This window comes from Pristiophorus japonicus, chromosome 4 (assembly GCF_044704955.1).
Source record: "Pristiophorus japonicus isolate sPriJap1 chromosome 4, sPriJap1.hap1, whole genome shotgun sequence".
Classification (NCBI taxonomy): domain Eukaryota; kingdom Metazoa; phylum Chordata; class Chondrichthyes; family Pristiophoridae; genus Pristiophorus; species Pristiophorus japonicus.
Window position 1 is genome coordinate 239,104,515 of NC_091980.1, and position 19,976 is coordinate 239,124,490.

The following is a 19,976-nucleotide window of genomic DNA, read 5'->3' on the forward strand; positions in this document are numbered from 1 at the left end:
CTGGAATTCCAGTTGTCCTGGGAGGAGAGAGCTCTGCACGTGTGTGGTTACGTACATGCGCAGAGCTTGTCTCCCAGAAGGTGGCAGCACCTGCACTGCCTAAACATTTAAATTAACTTCAGGTAGACTCAAAAAAGTGTCCAGGAGATCCAGCACTTATTAAATCTAGTTTGACCTGCACTTGAATTCTATTTGGTGTTGAAGTTAAGGGCGCGATATTGCCTCCTCCAGGGGGTCTCACAATCGGGTCAGGCTTCTCTCTACAATCGGGTCAGGCCCCAACTCTGAGTTTACACTGCCACTGCAATGTTACTGTAAAGCAGGGACTGTTTTGCAGTGACTCTGAAGTTGTAGTGTATAAACCTTAATATATGACATAAAGAAGCATGGTGTTTGGAAAAGCCATTAAGCCCATCAAGCCTATAAGATACATCAATTCACCATGTTTGGTAATGGCAGATTGTATTTACTCAGAATTTCTGTTAATGTTCTAGGTAGGGGCCATTCTCCCACCCTAAATCACTCCTCCTCCACTTCTCTCTCCTTTAAAAGCCTTCTCAAAACTAATCATTCCAACCAGCCTTTTTGCCATGTCCCTCTATGGCTTGACATCCATTTCTCTGTCTGTCTCTGTGTGTGAGGCACCTCGGAATATTTTTTACATAGTATTTACAGTCCAGAAACAGGCCACTTGACCTAACAGGTCCATGCTGGAGTTTATGACATGAGCCTCCTCCCACCCTTCTTCATCTAATCCTATCAGCGTACCCTTCTATATCTTTCTCTCTCATGTGTTTATCTAGCTTCTCTTTTAATGCATCTATGCTATTCACCTCCACTACTCCTTGTGGTAGTGAGTTCCACATTCTAACCACTCTCTGGGTAAAGAAGTTTCTCCTGAATTCCCTATTGGATTTATCAGTGACTATCATAATGGAAACATCTTCTCTACACCTATCCTATCAAATCCTTTTTACATTAAAGGCACTGTACGAATGCAAGTTGCTGTCGATGAATCACATAAGTGTTGAGCTGCAGTGATGACAGCTCTGATTTTGATCTTTGCAGGAGACATGGGATTATCGCTAAGGGAGGCTGAAATCTAGGCTGACACTCCAGGAGGTGGTGTCGGAGGTGCCGTTTTTCAGATGAGACATTAAACCGAGGTCCTGTCTGCGCTCTCAAGTGAATGTAAAAGATCCCTTGGCATTATTGCGAAGAAGAGCAGGGGAGTTATCCCCAGTGTCCTGGCCATTATTTATCCCTCAATCAACATCACTAAAACAGATTATCTGGTCATTATCATACTACTGTTTGTGGGAGCTTGTTGAATGTAAATTTGCTGCCGCATTTCCTACATTACAACAGTGACCACACTCCAAAAGTACTTAATTAGCTGCTTTGGGATGTCCGGTGGTCATGAAAGGCGCTTTATAAATGTAACTCTTCCTCTTCTTTTAATGGAAAATTATGTTCACCAGCACAGCTATTTACCCCTTCTAGCAGCAAGTCTGCTATAATTTAATATTCAGATTTTTCACTGGCACTTACGTCTTTCATCTGCAAAAACACAGGAAATTCAGCAAATAAATAAAAGAAACAGTTAAGATATATTTTGTAAATTACTTTCAGGACTTGCTCTGGATTTCCAATTTTTATTTGCTATTTTAACAAATGCAGTTTTCCAGTTTTATTTTTGTAAATAATTACTTCTCAGATTCCTTTTTGTCCGAAAACATTATTTGAACCATGCTGAACCCAAAGAGAAGAGAATGATTATATTACCAGTACAAAAGCACAATACTGTGAATGCTAGAAATCTGAAATAAAAACAGAAAATGCTGGAAATAGTCAGCAGGTCAGGCAGCATTTATGGAGAGAGAAACAGAGTTAACTTTTCAGGTCAATGACCTTGCATCAGTGCCAGTGGATTGGGGCCATTTCCAGTACAATCCAGGTTCCCTGTGACAATGTAAATTCCCCAAACTCTTCCATGAAATAATGCAGGTTCTGGCAGACGTGATTTTGTTGCCGATCTGTAGTACTCAATTGGAATTAGAATGAAATTTGACTCGTGTTGGAATCCCCTTGAATGGAAGTCAGTATAAACCAGGCAGCAATGTTGTTTTACTGTTGTAGACCATCTTCCAGGGATTCCTTATTTTTAAGGATGTTGGTGCCCTAGAACTCTTCCTGTAGTCTTTGCAGAGTGATTTCTGAGCACCTCACTCATAGGAACATGTGACCTTCCTTCAAAGTTACATTTGAGACTTTAAGTTTCCATCTTCCCTCCTTCCCACCCAATGGGCTAATAATGTCTCTGCAGGCCAGAAGTGCACTGTATGGTCAGACTCAGCACTCAGCCTGCATGTGACCTTTTAAAAAAAAAAATGAGCTGTAAAATGAGCAGTTGCTCAGTTGGTAGCACCCTCGCCTCTGAGTTAGAAGGTTGTGGGTACAAGTCCCATTCAGGAGACTTGAGCACATAAGTCTAGCTGACACTCCAGTGCAGTACCGAGGGAGCATTGCGCTGTCGGAGGTGCCATCTTTCGGATGAGACATTAAACCAAGGCCCTGTCTGCTCTCGGGTGGATGTAAAATATCCCATGGCACTATTTCGAAGAAGAGCAGGGGTGTTATCCCCAGTGTCTTAGCAATATTTATCCCGCAATCAACATAACAAAAAAAATAGATTATCTGGTCATTATCACATTGTTGTTTGTGGGAACTTGCTGAGTGCAAATTGGCTGCCACGTTTCCTACATTACAACAGTGACTACACTTCACAATTACTTCATTGGCTGTAAAGTGCTTTGTGACATCCGGTGGTTGTGAAAGGTGCTATATAAATGTAAGTCTTTCTTTCTATCTATTAATGCAGTTGTGGAGTTAGATGCCTGCCGGTGTGATATTCCAGACAAGAAAATTGTGATAAATAGTTTTGGCTCAATTTCTGCAATTTTCTCTGTGTTTCATGACATTTTGAAGGACATTGTATGTCTTTATTATGTTTTCACTTACTAATAAAAAAAATTAAACCTTTGTTCTCCAGTTAACAAAATTGTTAACAAAATTGAATGGAAATCAAAGAAAAGGAGGGCCAGATTTTGGCTTGATAATGGTGGGAAAAAGGGTGGAGGGGAATAGTTATTCTGAAAGAAAAAAACAAGGTACAAGTCCTTTATAGTTTAAGAATAACACAGAAACAATGTTGTTTCACTTAATATTTTAAACATTTCAGTAATGTAATTCCTGTATTGTGAAATGTGTTACAAATTTGTTTTGCTCTTTAGTTGAAACCTTAGTTTCAAAGGAAAGTTGGTTATTTTGAATTGTGTTCAGGAGTTCACTCTTTTTTTTCCTTTTTCTATTTTTTCAGTTGCTGGATATTTTACTGTTTTTTTTAAATGAGCTGTGAGAATTTTGAGGTGAGAAAGGTTCAGGAGTTTGCACAGACAATTGAAATGTTGGCATCATGGGGCGAGTATTCATGCGGATACATTGTCGGGTGTATGTTGCATTCACTGCTATAAAGCAACAGTTTTGGAAACTTTGAACGATTGATTGTATAATGTCAATTTACAACTATCATATGCATGTTTAAAGAAACAGTTGGTTTGATAGGGTTATCCTGGAATTTTTTTCAAGTATAATAAATCAAATGAGAAAGAAGGTGGCACCGAAAGAGATGGTTCCAATGGGCACAGTTGGAGACAGTGCCCTGTCCAACAGCAACATAAACAGAATCAGTCTGGCTGCGATTGGGCACAGCAAGTCAGCACTACTGCCCACTGAAGCACCTTTACACTGTAGCCAGTATGGGCTTTCCTCAACTGTCAAGGAAAGTATGGTGTTCTAAAACTTGCCTGTAGACCATGACTGTAAAACAACTGTAGATACATAAGCTGGTGTACAGATGTTTTTGTCCTCTGAGTGCTATGAAATTCGTCCCATAATACACTGGTACCACATTATAGACACGGCAATAGAGAACTGGAGGATGAATTTTTTTAAATATTTCAAGATTTATTATGTTATTTTATGTTTCCACATGTCTCTGCAAGGACACTGGATGAATATACTATGATCTTCATAAATTCCCAATACTTGAATTCTTTTGTTCCCTCTAGACTTAACTATTCCCATGTTCCCCTGGCTAGCCTCCCATCGCCCACCCTACATAAAATTGAGCTCATCCAAAATTGTGTTGCCTATATCCTAACTTGCACCAAGTCTTAGTCACCCATCACCCCATGCCTCGATTTAAAAATTCTCATTCTTGTTTTCAAATCCTTCCATGGCCTCACCCCTCCCTCTCTCTGTAACCTCCTCCAGCCCCACAACCCTTCGAGAACTCTACATTCCTCCAACTCTGGCCATTTGTGCATCCCCCACTTCCTTTGCCCCACCATTGGTGGCCGTGCCTTCAGCCATCTAGGCCCTAAGCAATTGGAAATCCCTCCCTAAACCTTTCCGCCTCTCTACCTCTTTCTCCTCCTTTAAGATGCTGCTTAAAACAAGCATTTATTCACCTGTCCACCTGTCTTTGGCTTGGTGTCAAGTTTTATCTGATTATGCTCCTATGAAGTGCTTTGGAGTTTTTACTACATTATAGGTGCTACATAAATGCAAGTTGTTGTTGTATGAATTTGATCCACTAAGTGGAGGAGACCAAGTCAAGTTAAAATAACACCCCTCCATACAGCAGTTAATTTATACTGACCTATCACTGGTAATCCGGAACATTAACATATTCAGACAGATACGCTTGAACATTAACCTGATGTTTACACGTAGGCCCTACCTTCAGCACATCTGATTGAGCAGTCTGAGAGTTTAGTATTTATATTCAGGCTTTTAAAATGCTTGACTGATTTTCCAGGGCTTTACTAGTGAATCACTCAAGGCCGTTTGTCACACAAAACTGTACAAATCGAGTTAAAGGTAGTATACTTAAAACAAAGAGCATTGATCAGATTTACTGATAACTTGGTTAGTGTGCTAAACACCAAGGGGGTGATTTTTAACTTCTGCGCAGAATGGGCATGAAGTCAGTGGAGTGACCACACAGCTCACCTGAAGAAAGACCATTTTCAGAAACAGACTTTATTAACATAATTCCAGCGAACTGTCAAGTGCTCAATGTGCGGCAACAGGGAGCTTGCCGCTCCAGGGGTCAGGAATTCAGTGGCTCCATGGGAGAGCGGAGCCAAACCAGAAGACAGTAGTGAAATGGGGGCGGGGGGTGATTAGGGACGTAACGGGGAGGGCACCCAGTGACCGGCAGCAGGCTACAGTAGTTTTGCAGAACCTAGAGGAGCACTTCTGCTCTTCCTGATCCCAAGAAAACCCTCTGCAAAAAGTTCCAGGACGTTCTGGAGTATTCAAGATCAGTCTCTACAAGACTTGAGCAACCACAGCTCTGTGAAGCATTTACAAGTTTTGAACTTCAGTTTGTGTAGATTAACAAAAGGGAACTGATCTTCTTTAATTGTTAGATTATTGTAAATATCGGTACTTTCATAACAATTTTCTAAATTTAGTTCTGTTTGACTTCTATAGCAGGATTATGCACACTTTGTTCAAGCTGGTTTTTAAATTCCTTCGTGAATGGCTCTTGTGAAAAGTTTTAAACGGGAAAAATAATGAATATAAACATTGTATTATTGAAATATATGCTTAGAGTAAAATGAGCATAAATTGGAGATGGATACCTCACAGAAAGACCAGTTACTTATCTTAATCTTAAGCATCTTACTTGCGTGCTACAGAGCTATAGCTAAAGATGAAATTGAAAAGCTCTTTTTAGCTGGCAATTCATTGAGGTACTTACGACTGCAGGCAGTACTTTAAAGGAGTTTAATGTACCTGTAAATGGAAGGATCAAGGCAATAGTACAAAGAATCAGTCCACAACCTCACTGCAGGTGTGTGAGATGCAAACCAGGTGGCTGAAAGACTGCTTTGTCTGGAGCTGTCAGTAGGGAAAACTGATTAATCTCATGCCCCATCCCCACATTCTCTTTTAACCATGTTAAGAGATCTCTTTACATCAGGAAGTCCAGAATGTCATGGCTATGTACTAAGCCTAGTTAATGTGTTCCAGGGTTTAAACAATTTAGGTTAAAAGTGGATAATTGGTCAAAGCAGATTTTAAAAGCACACACAGGTGCCTTTGAAATCGAGGTCAAAAGTCAAGTGCATCTTATGTCAGTACCAGTGAACCTTTCCTAAGAAGATCAAGATTTTTTCCCAGAATTCCACAGAAGCCTCTAGGGCTCTGGTACTGATTGGTTATGTATGTCCCAAATGTTAGCAAACTGATATCAGATGTGTTTATTGTCAGAAACCCAAGCACGTACCCAGCTGATTGCTCGAGAGAAAGCTAATGTGTTGGCCACTGGTTTTGGGGTTAATTGACAAAACACAATCCTGACCTTTAAGTGAAATACACCTTTCTGATTGGGTGGTGTGTTGAGAGCCAAATATTCTTTGTGACTTATTAGGATTAATGTTTTAAGGACTGCATTAACATTACAGCCTCAAAGTAAAATGATTGAAGAAAGTAAAGATTGTGAACTAATTAATGCAGCGAGATAGCATCTCATCCTTTTTGGGACCCGAGTCTAAACCCAATCCACAATGATAAGGACCACGTTTTGTCTTTGCCAGCTACATGGTACTTCAGTGAAATACGTTGAGACAATCTCAATAAAGTTCATTGTCCTTCAAGATGCAAAACTTCTCAATTTTGACACAGATTGGATCTAAATTGTCAATCGTGTTCAGAGAGGCCACAAGGAATGGAAAATTCACATTCATGCAGTTGCTGTGAGTGTGGGATTAAGGCATAATTGTTGGTGCTGAGTAGAGGAAGTTTTTTCCCCAACTTCTCTCATCCTGTCCTGTGAAGGCCCTGACTTTTGCTGGGATACAGTTCCACAGGTAGTCCACCAATATCTCATCCATTCTTCATTTATGCGCCTGGACAATGCCTGTCAGCAGACTATTCCACCACTGAGAGCAGCACAGCTGAGCCTGATTGCACCCACATCTGATGTCCATTTATGCATATTTTCCAGCACCAGGAACCACTGGATAGTGATCAGGAACAGGAACTCTGGCTGATTTTTCCTCCTTCTTGTGGTCACTGAGGTTGATTATACTGTAGTAGCAAACTGCTGCCCCGCTTGAGATCAGCTAACTCAGCACAGAACAGAGATTAACATGAGAAGTTCTTGAAAAGAGTTAGAAGTATAAATAGTCATCATTAATCATTGTAAACATCCATTTCAAAAACTGCAAAGCTCTGCTGAAATTCAGAATGACTGCTTCCAGTATATTAGTTTTCAGTTTCACCCCAATAAGTGAAATATCTTTTGCTTTTACACACATTCTGATATATCAGGCATGCTATTAATCTTGGCAAGTTCAAATCCTGCATAAATTCTAGACCAGAGCTGAGTTTGGTAAGAGAATTTTGACAAAATTGCATGTCTTTTTTAAAATATTAAACTGCTTAACAATAGTTTGCAGCTGGAGGTAACTGTAACCAGGGACAGATGTCTTGTGAATTTGGCTCTGAGGACACAAAATCTGGGGTGCCAATTGCAAGGCAGACATTTCTAGCAGCCTATTACATGCTCCAAGAATCCTGATTCCACAACTAACGGCCAACTTTGCATTTGAACTTCTATTTAAAATGGCACCAGGTGACGACACTACCTGGGAAAGGGTTCCAGAGGCAGGAGAAACAATGTTTGAAACTTCATTGCTGGTGGTATATGCAGAGTTTTGCACTGACATAGAACGTTGAGCTACAACTGGAGTTGCTCTTATGCTTCTGACGTGCATTGTAAGAACTCAATGAATCTCTTCAATGTTGTACAAGATGGAATCTTGTTTGTCATTGGACATCTCATCCTGTCCACTGCTCGATGTAACTTTGGACCTCATTGTTTCTTACTCCAGAATTGATAAAGTTCAGTGGTGGATACAACTTTGCTGAACTCCAGGGGCTCGAAATTGGTCAATGCATAAGGTCTGCCCATTTCTAATTGGTATGCTGGCGGTGCGTCGTTTCAAACCACCGGCATACCGCCAAGACCGAAGAGGACAAAATTGGTTAACATTTTTTCGCTGTTATGTCAGCGGTATGCCAGCGGTCTGCAGAGGGCGGTATGTTACTTAGTAGTCGATCCAGATCAACTTGCTCTTCAATGGATGGTGCAGCACTGAACTGCGCATGTGGGAATTTTTTCCCGTTTTTTTTTACAGAAGCATTTTACACGCGAGTTCGGAGGTCATGTGCAGTGATGTGAAGAGGAGGGAAAGAGAGTGAGATGGAGCAGCAAGCTAGTCGATGGGCAGTTACTTGAAAAATACATTGCAGAGTTAAAAAAATATTCCTAACAACTAATAATTCTACAGTTTTAAGAATAAGAAGTCATATTTTACAAAGCAAAAATCATAACAGAAATATTATGGCAATGTTAAAAAAAATCATCCAAGCGCAGGAACATCGAAAAGATCGAGAGGTTGAGGGAGCCCGCCTTCGACAAGACGGAGATACCTGCCGTTCTCGAGCATATAACAGAGAGGTACTCTGAGCTAACGAAGGGTGGTCGTGGAAAGCCCCCGCAAAGGGGTACAACAGGATATGGGACGAGATCGGGGAGGCTGTGTCTTCCAAAAGTACCATGGTACACACCAGGAAAAGGTGCCGTAAGAGGTGGAACGATCTGGTGAGGGGCGCAAGAGTAAGTAATGATTTTATTTATGCACCCCCAACCGCCCCCCCCCCCCCCGCCATGTGCCATGTACCATGTAAATGTAGGTTCAGTGTCACATGGATGATGTTATTTATCCCAAGGTTTCGGCGATGTATTCGTGCTTTCAGGTCATGACAAGAGGATCAACGCAATGTTTTTTTTGTGTGTGTGACCCTGTGTGTCTGCAATATTAAATGGATTGAAGACTTTTACTTTGATGTACTTTACTAATAGCATCTGATCAGTGCCATACGGGGGAGGACCCACAACCCAGGAGCCTCTGATTGACATTGAGATCCATGCCCTGTCTCTGGTTGGGGATAGCAACAGTGCCACCATCGGCATTGAACATAAGAACATAACATAAGAACAGAAGAATTAGGAACAGGAGTAGGCCATCTAGCCCCTCGAGCCTGCTCCGCCATTCAACAAGATCATGGCTGATCTGGCCGTGGACTCAGCTCCACTTACCCACCCGCTCCCCGTAACCCTTAATTCCCTTATTGGTTAAAAATCTATCTATCTGTGATTTGAATACATTCAATGAGCTAGCCTCAACTGCTTCCTTGGGCAGAGAATTCCACAGATTCACAACCCTCTGGGAGAAGAAATTCCTTCTCAACTCGGTTTTAAATTGGCTCCCCCGTATTTTGAGGCTGTGCCCCCTAGTTCTAGTCTCCCTGACCAGTGGAAACAACCTCTCTGCCTCTATCTTGTCTATCCCTTTCATTATTTTAAATGTTTCTATAAGATCACCCCTCATCCTTCTGAACCCCAACGAGTAAAGACCCAGTCTACTCAATCTATCATCATAAGGTAACCCCCTCATCTCCGGAATCAGCCTAGTGAATCGTCTCTGTACCCCCTCCAAAGCTAGTATATCCTTCCTCAAGTAAGGTGACCAAAACTGCACACAGTACTCCAGGTGCGGCCTCACCAATACCCTGTACAGTTGCAGCAGGACCTCCCTGCTTTTGTACTCCATCCCTCTCGCAATGAAGACCAACATTCCATTCGCCTTCCTGATTACCTGCTGCACCTGCAAACTAACTTTTTGGGATTCATGCACAAGGACCCCCAGGTCCCTCTGCACCGCAGCGTGTTGTACTTTCTACCCATTCAAATAATATTCCCTTTTATTCCAAGGTGGATGGCCTCATATTTTCCGACATTGTATTCCATCTGCCAAACCTTAGCCCATTCGCTTAACCTATCTAAATCTCTTTGCAGCCTTTCTGTGTCCTCAACACAACCCGCTTTCCCACTAATCTTTGTGTCATCTGCAAATTTTGTTACACTACACTCTGTCCCCTCTTCCAGGTCATCTATGTATATTGTAAACAGTTGTGGTCCCAGCACCGATCCCTGTGGCACACCACTAACCACCGATTGCCAACCTGAAAAGGACCCATTTATCGCGACTCTCTGCTTTCTGTTAGTTAGCCAATTCTCTATCCATGCTAATACATTTCCTCTGACTCTGCATACCTTTATCTTCTGCAGTAACCTTTTGTGTGGCACCTTATCGAATGCCTTTTGGAAATCCAAATACACCACATCCATCGGTACACCTCTATCCACCATGCTCGTTATATCCTCAAAGAATTCCAGTAAATTAGTTAAACATGATTTCCCCTTCATGAATCCATGTTGCGTCTGCTTGATTGTACTATTCCTATCTAGATGTCCCACTATTTCTTCCTTAATAATAGCTTCAAGCATTTTCCCCACTACAGATGTTAAACTAACCGACCTATAGTTACCTGCCTTTTGTCTGCCCCCTTTTTTAAACAGAGGCGTTACATTAGCTGCTTTCCAATCCGATGGTACCTCCCCAGAGTCCAGAGAATTTTGGTAGATTATAACGAATGCATCTGCTATAACTTCTGCCATCTCTTTTAATACCCTGGATGCTTTTCACAGGACATGGGGACTTGTCTACCTTGAGTCCCATTATCCTGTCCAGCACTACCTCCCTAGTGATAGTGATTGTCTCAAGGTCCTCCCTTCCCACATTCCCGTGACCAGCAATTTTTGGCATGGTTTTGGCATTGGCATTGCAGCTGACCCACTCACACAAGATGGTAAGTTGAATAAAATGCAGTCTGTGTTGTGGTCCTCTCATTTCATGTAATGTAACTGTTGGTCTGATGTAATGTAATGTAAGTTTATTGCACTGTAATGTTGGCCTCGTGTTGTACTGCAATGTTGGGAGCATGTAACGCAATACATATATGTATTGTTTGTCTGCAATATGTAATGCAGTACTGCAGCAATGGTGGACATTTAAGTAAGACTGCGATAAATCACTGTAAACATAGAAACATAGAAAATAGGTGCAGGAGGAGGCCATTCGGCCCTTCGAGCCTGCACCACCATTCAATGAGTTCATGGCTGATCATTCCCTCAGTGCCCCTTTTCTGCTTTCTCTCCATACCCCTTGATCCCCTATGTACTCATGTAACCCTGACCCCCTCCCCTGGTGCCAAGCCTTTTTAAATGTTGTCTCCTACTTCCAGACACGGATGATTCAGACCACATCGACCAATGCCTCCACCTCTGGCATCACCCAGCCCTCTCCTGACTTTACCACTGGCAGAGATGAGGAAGAGGAAGAAGAAGAGGAGGAGCCGCTGATCCTGGAGCCGGTGGAGGTGGGGGTGGAAATGGCAGAGGACACACCAGCTCCATGTGGGACAGCTAGAACATCCTCCACCATGAAGTCTGTATTCAGGGGATTCCCCCATGGTTCCCCTGTGTGGGACCAAGACGTGCATAGCAAGGCATCCCCAGTGTTGCAGCACCTTTGCCGCAGCGATGGAGGTTGGTGCAGAAAAGGTCGGTTACTGTAGGTGTGTACCAGGACATGGTGCGTCTGTCACAGGCCAGCGTCGACATAGGTCGAGAGCTGCTCAAGGCCATGACTACGATAGCCGCAAACATCACGGCTCTATCAGAGCGGCAGTCGGAGGATATGTCGCATATGATCACCACGATGGAGCGAGCCGTCGAAGCCATGTGGCAATTGACAGGATGGGGACATGGCGTGGAACCCCCCCCTCCCGTGCCATAGTAGTCAGGTCAACAGCACCTGAGGGTGGGGAGCTGCCAGCATCTTCCAGCCCTGAAGCCGCGCCTTCCACATTACAAGCTTCTCATGTGGCCCCATTTATTGCGCCTGCAATGTCTGACCCCCAATAACAGCAACAGCATTCAGGGTACTGTGCTGCATGTCGGTTTGGTACCAGCAAGGGGAGGTCCAGGCTCAGAGACACTGGGAAAGGGAAGGGTGAGAGTAAGGTGGGGGAGGGAATAGTCCCAAGGGTTGTGTAGCACGTGGTCGGGGGCAAGGCTGAGGCCAGTAAAGGGTCTTTTTGTTGTACTTGTGCATTGAATAATTTAAGTTTGATTGTAAAATGTCATTAAAGTTTTGTTAAAGTTGTTAAAGTTGTTAGAGTTGTTTTATAGTTATAAGTTTTGCAAAGTTTTAAAATTGTTGTATTTTTTTGAGATTTTTACATAAATGTTTGAATTTTTTTAAGCACTCATGTAACGTGTCAAACTTTTAGGGTAACAGTCACCAGGGTAAGGCCTCCTCCTCCCCATCAGTCTGCAACCTCCTCCATTACCCTTATAACTGCTCAATATACCTTCTCACATCTGGTTCCTCCATTAGACAGGGTGTCAGCACTACAGGCTGATATTACAGGCCCCATTCTTTTTAAAGCTCCACAATATTTTTCGATGAAAAAAAAACTAAAATGCCTTCTATCTTAATAAGTTACTCAGTAACAATTAAAATACCTTTTCCACCCAAAATTGCACTTTTTAATCACTGTTCATCTCAGAAATTAGTTCTGACAGTTCCCGATTTCCAAAATGATGACTCCGTGCACTCCACCCATTCCCACCCACTTACCATCGCGTAAAATCACCTTTTCCAGGACGGTATGCAACTTCGGTGGTATGTCGGCAGTATGCGATGAAAATCGGACTTTTTGGGTGGTATGCGGGCGGTCCTGCACGGTGGACGGTGTGCATACCGCTCGGTGGTATGTCAATGCTGAATATTCCGCCGAGCGGCATGTCGGCGGTCTGTAGGTATTTTTTGACCAAAATCGTATTTTTGGGCGTTACGCATATCGACCAATTTCGGGCCCTCCAGATGTGAGGAAGAAACAAAACAGATATTTTCAAACAGGTCTAACAGAGTTAAGTAATTGCCATGGTGGTTTCAAACCTGTCCAAGTCATCCTGCAGCCTCTTAGCATGCTCCTCACAGCTCACACCGTCACATAGTTTAGTGTCATCTGCAAACTTGGAGATATTCCACTCAATTCCTTCATCTAAATCATTAATGTATATTGTAAATAGCTGGGGTCCCAGCACTGAGCCTTGCGGCACCCCACTAGTCACTGCCTGCCATTCTGAAAAGGACCCGTTTATCCCGACTCTCTGCTTTCTGTCTGCCAACCAGTTCTCTATCCACGTCAGTACATTACTCCCAATACCATGTGCTTTAATTTTGCACACCAATCTCTTGTGTGGGACCTTGTCAAAAACCTTTTGAAAGTCCAAATACACCACATCCACTGGTTCTCCCTTGTCCACTCTACTAGTTACATCCTCAAAAAATTCCAGAAGATTTGTCAAGCATGACTTCCCTTTTATAAATCCATGTTGACTTGCACAACAAGATTGATAATTAGTCCTTTCTCATTACACATCATCCAGTCTAGGATGGCCAGCCCTCTAGTTGGTTCCTCGAAATATTGGTCTAGAAAACCATCCCTTATATACTCCAGGAAATCCTCCTCCACCGTATTGCTACCAGTTTGGTTTGCCCAATCTATATGTAGATTAAAGTCGCCCATGATAACTGCTGTACCTTTATTGCACGCATCCCTAATTTCTTGTTTGATGCTGTCCCCAACCTTACTACTACTGTTTGGTGGTCTGTACACAACTCCCACTAGCGTTTTCTGCCCTTTGGTATTCCGTAGTTCCATCCATACTGATTCCACATCATCCAAGCTAATGTCCTTCCTTACTATTGCGTTAATTTCCTCTTTAACCAGCAACTCCAACCCACCACCTCTTTGTTTCTGTCTATCTTTCCTGAATGTTGAATACGCCTGGATGTTGAGTTCCCCGCCTTGGTCACCCTGGAACCATGTCTCCGTGATGCCAATTATATCATTCATTAATTGCTGCCTTTGCAGTTAATTCATCCACCTTATTACGAATACTTCTCGCATTGAGGCACAGAGCCTTCAGGCTTGTCTTTTTAACAGGCTTTGTCCCTTTAGAATTTTGCTGCAATGTGGCCCTTTTTGATTTTTGCCTTGGGTTTCTCTGCCTTCCACTTTTACTTTTCTTCTTTCTATCTTTTGCTTCTGCCCCTATTTTACTTCCCTCTGTCTCCCTGCATAGGTTCCCATCCCACTGCCATATTAGTTTAACCCCTCCCCAACAGCATTAGCAAACACTCCCCCTAGGACATTGGTTCCGGTCCTGCCCAGGTGCAGACCGTCCGGTTTGTACTGGTCGCACCTCCCCCAGAACCGGTTCCAATGTCCCAGGAATTTGAATCCCTCCCTTCTGCACCACTCCTCAAGCCACGTACTCATCTGAACAACCCCTACTCTGACTAGCATGTGACACTGGTAGCAATCCTGAGATTACTACCTTTGAGGTCCTACTTTTTAATTTAATTCCTAGCTCCCTAAATTCAGCTTGTAGGACCTCATCCCGTTTTTTACCTATATCGTTGGTACCTATATGCACCACGACAATTGGCTGTTCACCCTCCTCCTTCAAAATGTCTTGCACCTGCTCCAAGACATCCTTGACCCGAGCACCAGGGAGGCATCATACCATCCTGGAGTCTCGATTGCGGCCGCAGAAACATCTATCTATTCCCCTTACAATAGAACTCCCTACCACTATAGCTCTCCCACTCTTTTTCCTGCCCTACTGTGCAGCACACAATGCCTTTTATTCTTTTTCTTGGTGTTTGTCCCTGAACCTTTGAAATAATTGGAGGCAAATGTCTGGTGCATCCTTTGCTGGATGTGGGCCTTCTTGATAGCATACTCTATGGCATCTATAAGATTCACAGAGATTTAATAGCACTAGTGCATGCAACATGTTGCTAAATATACAAAGGAACTGGCTGGTACCTCTCTAATTGTCACATAATGCCCCACAATCATCCCTTGTACAATTACAATATTTTTTGAATATTGTCCTTGTCCATCCTCCTTATAACCAGAATTCCACATGGGATTCATGGGCGGTTAATTTTTCTGTTATATATGTATACTTGTATTTATTCTGTACAGCCACCAGAGGGCTCATCCCCTGGAGTCCCAAGAGATCCCACAATCCCTTGGGAGCACAGGCATTTAAGGACGCTTCACAGATTGGAGCAGTACTCTGGAGATCTGCAATAAAAGACTACGGTCACACTTTACTTTGAGCTCAGTGTTCAGTCTGACTCTTTCTCCATACACAACAACTGGCGACGAGATACAGATAGCGAACCCAAAGATACAGAGAACAGTGGGCATCCTGTAGAAATTCTCAGAGGGAGATGATTTGGAAACTTTTGTGGAGTGACTCGACCAATACCTCATAGCCAACAAGCTAGATGGGGAAGAGAGCACTGCCAAATGAAGGGCGATCCTCCTCACCATCTGTGGGGCACTAACGTATGGCCTCATGAAGAATCTGCTCACTCCAGCGAAACCCATGGAGAAATTGTACGATGATTGCAGGCTGGTCCGAGAGCATTTGAACCTGAAGGAAAGCGTTCTGATGGTGAGGTACCAGTTCTATACCTACAAAAGGTCTGACGGCCAGGAAGTGGCGAGTTATGTCGCTGAGCTAAGGCGCCTTGTAGGACACTGAATTTGGAGGACATGCTCAGAGACTTTTTCATACTTGGCATTGGCCACGAAACAATACTTCGCAAACTTCGTAGAGACCTCAACCTTGAGTAAGGCCATAGCGATAGCCCAGGTGTTCATTGCCACCAGTGACAATATGAAGCAAATCTCTCAGCACACAAGTGCTGCTACAATACTGTGAACAAAGTGATGTTATTTTCAAATCGCAAAGTACAGGGCAGGTCACATATACCTGCAGCTACAGATCCGCAGATGTCTGAGTCCACCATTAAGGGTGATGAATGCAAGGCCATTAACACCTTGTTGGCGCTGCGGGGGTGATCATCGTTTCCATTCATGCTGATTCAAAGAGTACATTTGCAAGAGTTGTGGAATAATGGGACACCTCTAACGAGTGTGCAGGTGAGCTACAAAGCCTGTTAAACCTGCAAACCACCATGTTGCAGAGGAGGACAGATCCATGGAGGATCATGATGAACCAGAGCCTCAGATCGAGGAGACAGAAGTACATGGGGTGCACACATTCACCACGAATTGTCCCCCGGATAATGCTGAATGTTGAACTAAACGGACTCCTGGTGTCAATGGAGCTGGACACGGGTGCGAGCCAGTCCATCATGGGCAAAAAGACTTTCGAAAGATTGTGGTGCAACAAGACCTCAAGGCCAGTCTTAACTCCAGTTCGCACGAAACTAAGAACTTACATGAAAGAACTGATTCCTGTAATCGGCAGTGCTACCGTAAAGGTCTCCTATGATGGAGCGGTGCACAAGTTACCCCTCTGGGTGGTATCGGGCGATGGTCCCACACTGCTTGGAAGGAGCTGGGTGGGAAAGATATGCTGGAACTGGGACGATGTCCGAGCGCTATCGCCCGCTGACGACACTTCGTGTGCCCAGGTCTTAAACAAATTTCCTTCCATATTCAAACCAGGCATCGGGAAATTCCAAGGAGCAAAAGTGCAGATCCACCTAATTCCGGGGGCGCGAACCATCCATCACAAGGCGAGAGCAGTACCGTACATGATGAGAGAAAGGGTAGAAATTGAGCTGGACCGGCTGCAAAGAGAGGGCATAATTTTCCCGATCGAGTTCAACGAGTGGGCCAGTCCTATCATCCCAGTCCTCAAGGGAGATGGCACCATCAGAATCTGTGGCGATTACAAAGTAACTATCAACTGTTTCTCCCTGCAGGACCAATATCCACTACCAAAGGGTGACGACCTCTTTGTAATGCTGGCAGGAGGAAAGACGTTCACGAAGCTGGATCTGACTTCAGCCTACTTGACACAAGAACTGGAGGAATCATCGAAGGCCCTCACCTGCATCAACACGCACAAAGGTCTTTTTGTTTATAACAGATGCCCGTTTGGAATCCGATCGGTGGCGGCGATATTCCAGGGAAACATGGAAAGCTTATTGAAGTTAGTCCCGCACACCGTGATCTTCCAGAACGACATCTTGGTCACAGGTCGGAACACAGTAGAGCATCCGCAGAACCCGGAGGAGGTTCTTAGTCGACTCAACCGCGTGGGGCTCATGTTAAAACGCTTGCAGTGCATTTTCCTGGCACCTGAGGTGGAGTTCCTGGGAAGGAGGATTGCGGTGGACGGCATCAGGCCACCAACGTGAAAACAGAGGCAATCAAGAACACACCGAGGCCACAGAATGCGACAGAGCTGTGGTCATTTCTGGGATTCCTGAACTACTTTGGTAACTTCTTACCGGGTCACAGCACATTGTTAGAACCACTGCATGTCTTACTATGAAAAGGGGGCGAATGGGTTTGGGGCAAAAGCCAAGAAAATGCCTTGTAAAAGCAAGAAAATTGTTATGCTCAAACAAATTGCTTGTGTTGTATGATCAATGTAAGCATTTGGTACTAGCATGTGATGCGTCATCATATGGCGTCAGGTGTGTATTGCTAATGATTTTGGGAAACGCAACTGGTTGCTTATGCAGCATGATTGAGAAAGAAGCGTTAGCGTGTGTCTATGGGGTAAAGAAAATGCATCAATATCTGTTTGGGCTAAAATTTGAATTGGAAACTGACCATAAGCCACTTATATCCCTGTTCTCCGAGAGTAAAGGGATAAATACCAACGCATCGGCTCGCCTCCAGAGATGGGCGCTCACATTGTCCACATACAACTATGCCATCCACCACAGGCCAGGCACAGAAAACTGCACCGATGCTCTCAGTAGGCTGCCATTGCCCACCACAGTGGTGGAAATGGCGCAGCCCACAGATCTAGCCATGGTTATGGAAGCATTTGAGAGTGAGCAATCACCCGTCACTGCCCGGCAGATCAAAACCTGGACAAGCCAGGACCCCTTATTATCCCTAGTCAAAAGCTGTGTGCTTCACGGGAGCTGGTCCAGTGTCCCAGTGGAAATGCAGGAAGAGATAAAGCCGTTCCAGCGGCGCAAAGATGAAATGTCTATACAGGCAGACTGCCTTCTGTGGGGCAATCGAGTAGTGGTCCCTAAGAAGGGCAGAGACACCTTCATCAATGACCTCCACAGTACCCACTCAGGCATCATAATGATGAAAGCGATAGCCAGATCCCACGTGTGGTGGCCCGGTATCACTGCGGACTTAGAGTCCTGCGTTCACAGATGTAATACATGTTCGCAGTTAAGCAATGTAACCAGGGAGGCGCCGCTAAGTTTATGGCCTTGGCCCTCCAAACCGTGGTCTAGGGTACACGTCCACTATGCAGGCCCCTTCTTGGGTAAAATGTTCCTTGTGGTTGTAGACGTGTACTCCAAGTGGATTGAATGTGAGATAATGTCAGCTAGCACGTCCACTGCTACTACTGAAAGCCTGCGTGCCATGTTTGCCACACACGGCCTACCCGATGTCCTGGTGAGCGACAACGGGCCATGTTTTACCAGTGCCGAGTTCAAAGAATTCATGACCCGTAATGGGATCAAACATGTCACATCTGCCCCGTTTCAACCAGCGTCCAATGGTCAGGCAGAGAGAGCAGCGCAGACCATCAAGCAAGGCTTGAAGAGGGTAACTGAAGGCTCGCTGCAGACTCGCCGATCCCGAGTCCTGCTTAGCTACTGCACGAGACTCCACTCACTCACCAGCTGAACTGCTCATGAAAAGGGCACTTAAGACAAGGCTCTCATTCGTTCACCCTGATCTACATGAACAGGTAGAGAGCAGGCGGCTTCAACAAAGTGCATACCATGATGGCGCAAATGTGTCATGCGAGATTGAAATCAACGATCCTGTATTTGTATTAAATTATGGACAAGGTCCCAAGTGGCTTCCCGGCACTGTTGTGGCCAAAGAGGGGAGCAGGGTGTTTCGGGTCAAACTTTCAAATGGACTCATTCACCGGAAACACTTGGACCAAATCAAACTCAGATTCACGGACTATCCTGAGCGACCCACCTTGGACCCTACTTTTTTTGATCCCCCAACATACACACCAGTGGCAACCGGCACCACGGTTGACCAAGAAGCAGAACCCATCATCCACAGCAGCCCAGCAGGGCCCAACACACCAGGCAGCCCAGCAAGGCCAGCTACTCAGCAGCCCAGCGAGGGCCCAACAAATGATTCAACAACATCAGCTTTCACACCGAGATGATCAACCAGAGCAAGAAGGGCCCCAGATCAACTCACATTGTAAATAGTTATACTATTGACTTTGGGGCGGGGGGAGTGTTGTTATCTATGTAAACTTGTATATACTCTGTACAGCCACCAGAGGGCTAATTCCATGAAGTCCCAAGGGATCCCATAATCCTTTGGGAGCACAGGTATTCAAGGAGGCTTCACAGGTTGGAGAGACACTCTGGAGACCTGCAATAAAAGACTACGGTTGTCATGTATGTAATCTCTATGTAACACCACTGCAATACTGTATATACTTAAGCAATGCACACCTTGACCACAGTGGGTGAACTTGTGGGAGACACTCCTTACCTGGTCATCCAGGTATATAAAGGGAGGTCCCACGCAAGGTCATCACTTCTTGGTCCTGTGAATAAAGGTTCAGGTTATAGAGTGACCTTGTCCATAAAATGAATGTGCCTCGTGTGGGTTTTGTGCCATTGAGTAAGGACTTTACATTGGCGATGAGAAACGGGAATCACCGACCGATGAGAATGGCCACCAGCAGCACAGAGGAACAGTACTGTGTTGGTGAGGACTGGGACGATTTCATTGAGAGGCTCCAGCAAAGCTTTGTCATGAAAGAATGGCTGGGAGATGCAGCGGCTGACAAGTGAAGGGCCCATTTGCTGGCCAGCTGCAGACCTAAGACATACGTGCTC